At 34.9% G+C, this 9,454-nt stretch overlaps 1 long non-coding RNA gene across 1 annotated transcript in view; it reads right to left on the bottom strand.

Annotated features, from left to right (window-relative positions):
- LOC110270900 overlaps window positions 1-6,206 on the bottom strand; it is a 10,312-nt gene extending 4,106 nt beyond the window's left edge. Inside the window, exons 1-2 of the long non-coding RNA XR_002360644.1 lie at window positions 6,197-6,206; window positions 3,512-3,516 (exon numbers count right to left, since the gene is read on the bottom strand). This is a non-coding gene — a long non-coding RNA (uncharacterized LOC110270900). The remainder of the gene's footprint in view (window positions 1-3,511; window positions 3,517-6,196) is intronic.

Here is a 9,454-nt window from a genome sequence, read left to right as displayed (position 1 = left end):
AAGACCCATTTTTATAACTCAAAAAATTATCCGATAATTATAAAGATTTTATTAAGAAATATTCTAAAAATATTTGTAGATTAATTTGATTAAAATTTTTTAATTTTTTGATTTGATACATACAAAATTTATTAAAAATCTAAATTTTTAACTTTTTATTCAAATTTTTTATATTTAAAGTCTTAACAAATGTCTTTTTAGCAAAAACTCTTATTTTAATTGAGTATAATAAAAGTGTTTCGAGACTCACCCGAAATTAATATGATTTGGATTTAAATATAAGATTTAAATTCTTTTTGGTGAGATGTTCTAACATTTTTTCAAAGTGTGTTGTCCGAGTTTTTTGGAGACGTTAGTAGTAGTACTTGCAAGAAATTGAGTATATGAATATAGAGATACAGATAAACTATTTGTAAAGTGTATATGGATGTAGATCGGTTCATCAAGGGTGTGGAGTCTCCAATAACGAAAGAATTTTTTTGAGAGGGAGAGAGCACAAATAGAAGAGTTAAATAACATATTAGATAATGTGTTCTTATGTGCAGAGATAATGCCACATGAAAATTTAGCTCGGATAAAACATACAATGTGAAATCATTCACCAATGTAGTCGAATGAAAGATATACGGAGAGCCAACTATGAAGCATATTTTTTATGATTTATGGAGAGGGCTGGTACCACCTAGAATTGAAATGCTCATGTGGTTTGTGATAACAGATTGGCTGAATACAAAAGACAAACTAATAAGGAAGAGAATCATAAGTCAAGGTAAAGAGACATGTGTTTTGTGTGAGAAGACGAAGGAGTTAGTAAATCACCTTTTTCTTTATTGCTCCTTTTGCTCAAAATTATAGTTTATGACTTAGAATGAGGGATGTGTGTGTTGGATAAAAGTAAATGATGATAGAATTTGGTTTAAGGGTTGGATCAAGTGTGATGTGTGCAATATGTCCAAAAAAAAAGGATAATATTATTTTTTGCTATTTTGTGAACTGTTTGAAATTGTAGGAATAGTAAAATTTTTGAGAATAAAGCTGTCTTATGGAGAAGTGAGAAAAGAGTGAAGAATTGTGTATATAGGAGAGAAGTGCAATTCGAAAAAGACAGAAAATAGATATGGTGAAATTGTATTTTGTATAAATCAGATAGAAATATATTTTGTGTTGGTGGATATTTATAGGAACCAAATGAAGAAGTACACTGTTATATAGACAATTTGGTGAATTATGAGTCAATAAAAAATGCATTATCATTTGGGTTACAAATGTCTTTGTAATTTGTTTTCGAAAAGGTAGGAGTAAAAGAAGATGATATAAAAATGATGGTTGATAATAAATATATTGTAAAGTGGCTGCATGAAAATATGGACACAAATTAGGAGTTGAGATTTTTAAGAAACAAGACAGGCAGCGTAAAACATATATTTCAGAACATAAATATGGAGTTTAAAGGAAAAAGTGAATACAAGTCAAGAAAAGAGTGGGAATCAAAGGTAAAATTAAAGACTATAGATAGATAAAGTGGGAGAAGTGAGTATATTGACTTATTATATTTGAGGAAGAACACAACAAAAAATGATTCAATTCAACGTATTACATTTGAAGAATAATTTGATTCTGTGTATATTGTATGTTTACTTGTTTATTAGTTTTATGTTTATAATTTAATTTATTTTTTTGGTTGATTTTGGTCCTTGATAATAATGACGAAGAAAATTAAATTTAATCACTTGTTATTAGAACTTTGTGTTTTCTAAAAGATAAAATTTTTTACTACTGATCTAAAAAAAAGTGCATATGGGTAGGATTGCGTTTGGCCAGACCTAGACTCAACTTTGTTCTTTTTATTGAGTCCGTTTTTATGAGTCCAAAACAATTCAAACTAAATAGATAAAAAAAATTTAATTTTAATGTATTGATAGTATAAAACATTTTACACAGTTATATAATGACATTTGTTGTAAAACCCGGTTAATTAATGATTAATTAACCCATAAAATAAAATAGACTCTAGAAAATAAGAAATGAGATTTTTATGGTTTAATATAATAGAAAAAATTAAAACGAGAATTTCGACCCTAATTTTAAAAAAATCGGCCCAAGATTGAATCGAACGAGCCAAACCGAATCAATTGGGCCCGTATTGGGCCCTTGGCCCAACCCAAAAGCCAATTAAGTAAAGGGCACAACCCTTCCTTCCCACATGAAACAGAAACATGCTGATAGGGAGGGGGAGAGCAAGAAACCCTTTTTCCAAATTTCACTTCAATCTTCAATTGATCATAACTTTTGATCTGGAACTCTGATTGACGAGCTGTTTGCGGCCACGCGTCGGACTTGTCGAGCTCTTTAATTCTATTCAAACAAAACTGGATCCACTAGATTTGATTCCTTGTGGACATTGATCAAGGATCAGTGGATAAAGAGTTGAAATTGTCAAATTGGAGCTTGATTGAAGTCTTGGAAAGGCTTGGAAGTGGAGTTGTGATGCTGGAAATCTGAGTTTGATAGTGTTAGAGCCCCAAGAGCTTGAGAAAAAGCGAAATTGAAAGTGTTCCGGGTTGAGCGGGGAATCGGCCAAGGTATGGTTTCGGTTTCCTGTATCTAAAATATAATGTGGTTGTGAAAACGTAGGTTAGTGGCCCTAGGATAAGATTTGGAAATATTGATGTGGTTTATGGTTGATGTGAGTTGTGTTATTATGTATGTATCTTAGTGGATTGTGAAATGTTGATGTAATTGTTTGGATGATTTGGATTGAGTGGAATTTATGAGTAATGGTGATAATAGTTGATAAAGCATGTGATGTTGTATGGGATATGAACTATTATGTTTAATTGATGGTAAGGTTGAGGCTTGTGTTGGTGAGTAGGATTGGATGTATGACATTGATATGTGTATGTTCATGATGATTGATAACTTGAATAAATGCTTGAAAAGTTGAATCATGTAGTGTTGATTGTAAATTGAGATTATTGATTTAAAATGTGGCTAAATATGAAAAAAATTGGTGGGTTAATGATTGGATGAGAGGTTAGAGATGTTTGATGCTGGGATAGTTGAGTTTGGTTGGTTTGTGATGAAATTGGAAGTGTAAGTTTTGAAAGTTTGAAATGATGAACTTTGGTAAAATTGAGATTTTGATGAACTTCAACGGATCATATCTTGAGCTACTGTTTTTGGAAATTGATGATTTTTATATCAAATGAAAGATAATTTCATAAGCTTTAAAATGGTTTAAATTTAGTTGAAATCTGAATTTTGTGGAAGGAGATATGATCGTTGGAAGTTTAGGCCAAAAAATATAAATTCTGTAAATTCTGCAGAATTTGTGATTTTTGGGTTGTGTGCGCACGCACACCCTGTAGATTTTTGAAGCTGTGCGTACGCACAGACCTGTGCGTACGCACACGTCGGGAATGTCAATCTGTTGATGGCGCTAGCACACCTTGTGCGCGCACTCAACCCTGGAAATTTAACTTTCTGTGCGTACGCACAAGACTGTGCGCACGCACACTTTCTGAAAATGCTTCTGGGCGTGCGCACACTCCTGTGCATACGCACACGACCCTATTCTTTTTTAAAGCTTCTGTTTTCAAGTCTTTCACATTTTCAACAAGCTTGTAACCTTTCGGGATGTTGTTTCATGCTTATAAACCCCAATTTCATCTTTCAAATCTTAGATCAATATAGAATGCATAGTAATTGAGAGGAAGCTAGAGAAGGGGGTAACTTATGGGCGATGAAAGGGGATGTTATGATGAGTTATGATTAATGTTGAGAATTATTATAGTTGTTGAGAATGGTTAGTATTGTTGATGGCTAATAATTGTTAATGATAATGTTATTGGAGAAGGAACGAGGAGAATTATCTGTTTGAATGGACTATGTATATGCGTATGATTTAATGAGATAGAGGTGCTGGGTAAGAGGCGGTGGAAAATAACCACTCGCTCCGGGTATGGTTTGAGAATGAATGAACGAATGGTAATGATAATGAAAGTGTGTTTATATATGTGACTCCGGGTAAGACGCAGTGGTGTAATCCACTTGCTCCGGATGAGACTGCGGGTAAGACGCAAGGGCTGTGTTTTGTTGCCGCTTGCTCCGGACCGAAAAAGTAACACTGCCTGGGTAAGAGGCAGGGTGAAGTTGTCCCCTGCTCCGGGTATGCGGGTAAGATGCAAGGGTTGTGGCGTGATTCCACTTGCTCCGTGTTTGGTGTTCTGTCCAATGGTTAGCTACCAGGATATGTCGGGTTGGCTTTGCAACTAGGGCTGGAAGTGAGTCAAGCCAGCTCATGAGCTAGCTCGATCTCGACTCGTTAATAGCTCGATAAGCTAAGCTCGTGAGCTAATGAGCCAAGCTTGAACTTGAAATTGAGCTCATAAATTAAATGAGCCGAGCTTGAGCTTGGATAAGCTCAGCTCATTAGCTCGTGAGCTGACTCGATTATATATATATATAATTATTAATACACATATCCTATATGCATTTAATCTATACTTTTAATATTATATATATACATATGAAATAGTACTATATATATATATATTAATGATCTTAATTATTTAAAATTTTATATTTAATTTTTACATATAATTTTGATGTAGGACATAAATAAAAAATTTATAATTTAATGATAGATAACAATATATAAATTTGATCTTTTTAAATATTTTATAAAATATATAAGTTATAATTTATTGATATAGAATTATAGATTATATATTTATATTTCTATTATTTGAGCCAGCTCGTGAGCTCGAGCCAGCTCGTGAGCTCGAGCCAGCTCGTGAGCTCGAGCCAGCTCGTGAGCTTTCGGTGAGCCGAGACTGAGCTTAAGAAATAAGCTCGATTATTAATGAGCCAAGCCGTGAGCCAAGCTCAATTTTTGTGAGCCGAGCTTGAGTTTGGTCTAGCTCGGCTCACTTCCAGCCTTATTTGCAACCGACAGATGAGACTCATCAACCACTAGAACAAGCATGCATCATATGCATCTATATGTCTTGTTTGGATTGCCTAAGTAATTGCATAACTAAATGCTACTTGATTATCTACTCTATTTGAATCCTATTTGTGATTTCTCTGTTTATAATAATTGTGTTTGTTGCATTGGGTTCCGTTGGTGGTTGGAAGGTTTGGAGGAGTTAAAAAGGGGAGTTTTAGATAGCTCTGAAGACCCTAAGCTAGTTGCCTGTTTTCTCTTTATGGTTTAGTTATGTTTTAAACTTTAAGTATCTGTTGGAAGTTCTAGGATTGCCTTCGGCTTTCCCAGGACATTATATGTTAGATATGTGGGCACTGTTACCATGCTGAGAACCTCCGGTTCTCACCCATACGGATTTTGTGGTTTTCAGATGCAGGACAGGTAGTTCCTCGCTGAGGCATGCTGGAAGCTTCTGATGTTGCGAAGATCTATATCTTTTGGATTTATTTTGGTTATTGGTATTTGTTTAGATACTTATTATCTCCTCTTTTATATATATATATATATATATATATATATATATGTATAACTATGTGCTCGGGTCGGTTTATCTTCGCGAGCCGAGTCTTGAGTTTTGTTACATGTGTTTTGGAACTCTTAGTATATAAATTCGTTAGATTGCTCTATCCTGCTTACGTTACAGTATGCGGAGCGTTGCGCTTTTTAATTTAGCGGTTTTTGCTTTATTCTTTTCTTTAAAGACTACTAGTTATAAACATTTTTCACTATATTATATATTATAATTTTATTTTTTTAGAGGTCGTAGCGCCTCGCCACCTCTGTTTTACATCCTAGATGTAAAGATCTGTGTAGTAGGGTGTTATATTTGTTCTTTTGGATAATTATTTACGTAATTAGTGTAAAAGATAATTATTTTACTGATATGACATTACGTAATTGAATGTATATATAGAATTACTTTATACTGAGAGTACATCAAAATTAAATTAAAAAATTAGGTTAAAGGAGACTGACTTAATATTTAATCAACGCAAATAGTTGTGGAGATTATACATAACATGTAGCATTGTGTTAAATCTTAAATTTTAAAATTAAAATTACTAGATATTATATAATGTAAAAATATAAATCGAAATTTCAAAATCTAACATTTTATTACTACCTTTACCAACAAAATATGTATTTTTAAAAGATACATGACTTCGTGATAGGCCGATTCTATTCAAAACATAGCTCGAATTCAACAAACTTGAATCTGGAAAAAATGCTTTGGTTCTGTCCGCATCTTGATGAGAGAATTTCGTCAAAATATTATGCCAAATTTTCTCTCTCATAACCCGAAAAGCAAAGAGTTTTTATTTATACTTTGTTTGGATATAAGGGTGAAATATAAAATGAGAGAAAGGAAAATATAGTACAAACATTTCATAGTAATAACATTTTTAAGATGGAAGATGATATCAAAATCTCTAATTGAAATTTTTTTTTTGAATAAATTAAATCTCAAAATAATATTAACTTCACTTTTTTTCGCACAATAGAATCCTCATCGTCATTATAAAATCTTTTTCTGAAATTCTTTTTTCAAAATACTACAATTTATGTAAACAAACAAGTAAAAATCTGTGGTATTGACCTCTTTTGTCAACATGCTATGTTGTCCAGATGCGTCATCATTTGAGTTAGACACGTAGAGGGTGAGAGAATATGGTTGTTTATGGTCTAAAGTCTGTTCCACTTTAATTAGGGAAAATAATTGGGCTAATGAAGTTTCTTAAGTGGGTGGGTCACTGGACCTCTTTTGCGGTGGGTTTGTTGGCTTTTACTGATTTATAAGGGAATATGAATTCCATAGTGAATTGAGGCCCTGGATGGTGGATAATTATAGGTGCCAAAGTAATTCTTTTAAAAAAAATGAGTGTGGTATGGGTAGTCGTTCATTTATGAACAATTACTACCCATAACTTTACTGTTGGAGCAAAGGAACCATTAGAATAATGATGATCCAACAAGTGAGAAAATAAGAATAAAACAAAAAAAGAAAATACCAAAAAAAAGAAAATTTGTGTGCCCTGCTACTAGGGTTTTTCAAAAAGTGCTCTGCTAGGGTTTTGAAGTTAATCCTTATTAAATTTCTGTGAGTAAGTCTCATACGATTTGATCATGGCAGCATCTGCTGCATTTCAGGGGTTAGAAGGAGCATTGGAGGTACTGGAGGAAGACCAAATTATTCAATTTGGGGAGGAGGATATAAAGGAAGGTTTGGAGAAATGTACAAGAAGTCTAGTTGGGAGATTAATGGCTGATCGTAAGTTTAGTGCTGGTACGTTAGAGGCTGCTCTACTTGCAATCTGGAGACAGCCGTTGGGCTTCAAAGTTTTGGATCATGGTGGCAACGTGTTTCAATTTTTCTTTGAAAAGAAAATTGAGATGATTAGGATTGAGAATGGAGCCCCTTGGCTATTTAAAAATTATATTCTCAACCTAAAGAGATGGAAAGGAGAAGATTCAATGGTGGAAACTGAATTCCTAAAAGTGCCTATATGGATTCAGTTGTGGGGTTTACCGGAACATTGTAAAACGAAAGAATTAGGTAGGAAGTTAGGGAGAGTGATGGGGAAGTGTTGGATGTTGACTTATTTATTTTAAGAGGAAAAGAGGAGCAAATAGTTAAAGTGCAGATTGGGTTGGATGTCACAAAACCATTGCGAAGATCGACGAAGATTGCAGGGGGAGATAAGAAGGTGATTGAACTGCAAGTCAAATATGAAAAAATAGGAAACTTTTGTTACTATTGTGGATTCTTGGGACACGAGGCTCGCGGATGCAGCAAATTCTTTGAGGATTCAGCGGCAGGGAAGGTTGAGGAAGAGAAATGGGGGCCTTGGGTCAGAGCTGAACAATTTGGAAGGAGGGTTAGCTCCCAAAAAGAGAACCAGAACCCACATTCTGACCAACAGTCAGAGAAGAAAAACCAAAGAGATAGAAAACCAACTCCGTTAAACCTGATTAAAAGCTTTGCAAGTCTTTCAGTTAATGAGGCTAACACGCGAAAAGGAGTTGAGGATGATGAGGTGGAAAGTGGAACACAGAAAGAGAAGAGGAGGATTTTGGGCCTTGCTGATCAGCCAGTTCAGGAAAAGCAATATAATAGTGAAAAAGTAGCACAGATGGAGAATAGAGAAGAAAATTCAGAACAGAATTATACCTCAGATGGCATACTCTCTTTTAGTGCTTCGGCCAATTCACCTGAGATCAAAGGAAAACTCAAGTTGAGCTGGAAGCAGATGGCAAGGAGAGGTAAAATGGGCAACAAGGTAACAGGGGTTAAAAGGAGAACAAGGGAAAAGGAGGATATGGAAGCAAGTAAGAAGCATTGTTCGATAGAAACAAGTCAAACTGAGAAGGGGGAGGGTGCCGCCCAACAATTGGCGCCCAAGGATCCATGAAGATGACAATGTGGAACTGTCGGGGTTTGGGGAAACCCCTTACAGTTCACAACATTAAAGGGATTGTTAAATCCCATTCCCCCGAGGTATTGTTTCTCTGTGAAACCAAAAACAATACCTCATATGTGGAGAGGGTGATTAAGGATGTTGGTTTCTCGAATTTGTTTTGCTTGGACCTGATTGGACATGCAGGAGGGTTAATGGTTGCTTGGAAGGAGGAAACGAAGGTGCAAATCAAAGCTTTTGAATCTTTTCTAGTGCACTTTTCATGGGAGGATAGTCAAAATGCAAAGACATGGGAAGTTTTTGCTGTGCATCTCCACACAGATGAAACAATCAGAGAAGCACAGTTCGGACAGCTACTTCAGATTATGGATACTTCGGGAGAGCATCGATTGGTGGTAGGAGACTTCAATGCTATAAAGGCCCACCATGAGAAGGAGGGAGGGAGGATGAAATCAGCATCATCCATTGAGAAATTCAATGATTTTATTAATAAAGCTGAATTGGTGGATATGAGAGCTAATTCAGAAGGATGTAATTAGTGCAGTCAAGAGTTTCTTTTCAGGAGGTAAATTGTTGAAAGCTTTCAATCATACAAATATCTGCCTTATTCCGAAAATTAGAAATGCTAACACTATGAAGCACATTAGACCAATCAGCCTTAGTAGTGTTTTCTATAAAATCATTTCTAAGATTTTGGTACTGAATCAGGTGATAAGTGATACTCAGAGCGCTTTTATTAGAGGAAGATTGATTAGCGATAATATTTTAATTGCGCATGAGTTTATGCATTTTCTGAAGAATAAAAGTTATGGAGACTATGAATTGGCTCTAAAACTTGATATGAGCAAGGCTTATGACAGGGTTGAGTGGACTTTTGTGTGGGAGATTATGAGCAAGATGGGATTTTGCAAAAAGTGGATGGAGTGGATCAAAGAGTGTGTGACAATGGTTTCTTACTCTGTTACTGTGGAAGGTCAACCTCATGGTTTTTTTAAACCATGTAGAGGATTACGTCAGGGTGATCCTCTCTCCCCCTATCTATTTTTGT

The sequence above is a fragment of the Arachis ipaensis genome, chromosome B04 (assembly GCF_000816755.2).
Source record: "Arachis ipaensis cultivar K30076 chromosome B04, Araip1.1, whole genome shotgun sequence".
NCBI lineage: Eukaryota > Viridiplantae > Streptophyta > Magnoliopsida > Fabales > Fabaceae > Arachis > Arachis ipaensis.
This window is presented reverse-complemented; position numbering and strand designations above follow the sequence as displayed.